The sequence below is a fragment of the Bison bison genome, unplaced genomic scaffold (assembly GCF_000754665.1).
Source record: "Bison bison bison isolate TAMUID 2011002044 unplaced genomic scaffold, Bison_UMD1.0 scf7180017864248, whole genome shotgun sequence".
NCBI lineage: Eukaryota > Metazoa > Chordata > Mammalia > Artiodactyla > Bovidae > Bison > Bison bison.
In genome coordinates, this window is record NW_011494820.1 from 2,357,145 (window position 1) to 2,357,431 (window position 287).

Genomic DNA, 287 nt, shown 5'->3' on the forward strand with positions numbered 1-287 from the left:
ACTAAAGCTGAAACTCCAGTACTTTGGCCACCTCATGTGAAGAGTTGACTCATTGGAAAAGACTCTGATGCTGGGAGGGATTGGGGGCAGTAGGAGAAGGGGACGACAGAGGATGAGATGGCTGGATGGCAACACGGACTCAATGGACGTGAGTCTGAGTCAACTCCGGGAGTTGGTGATGGACAGGGAGGCCTGGCATGCTGTGATTCATGGGGTCGCAAAGAGTCGGACACGACTGAGCAACTGAACTGAACTGGGCCATACTGGGACCCGAGAGGACATGACTG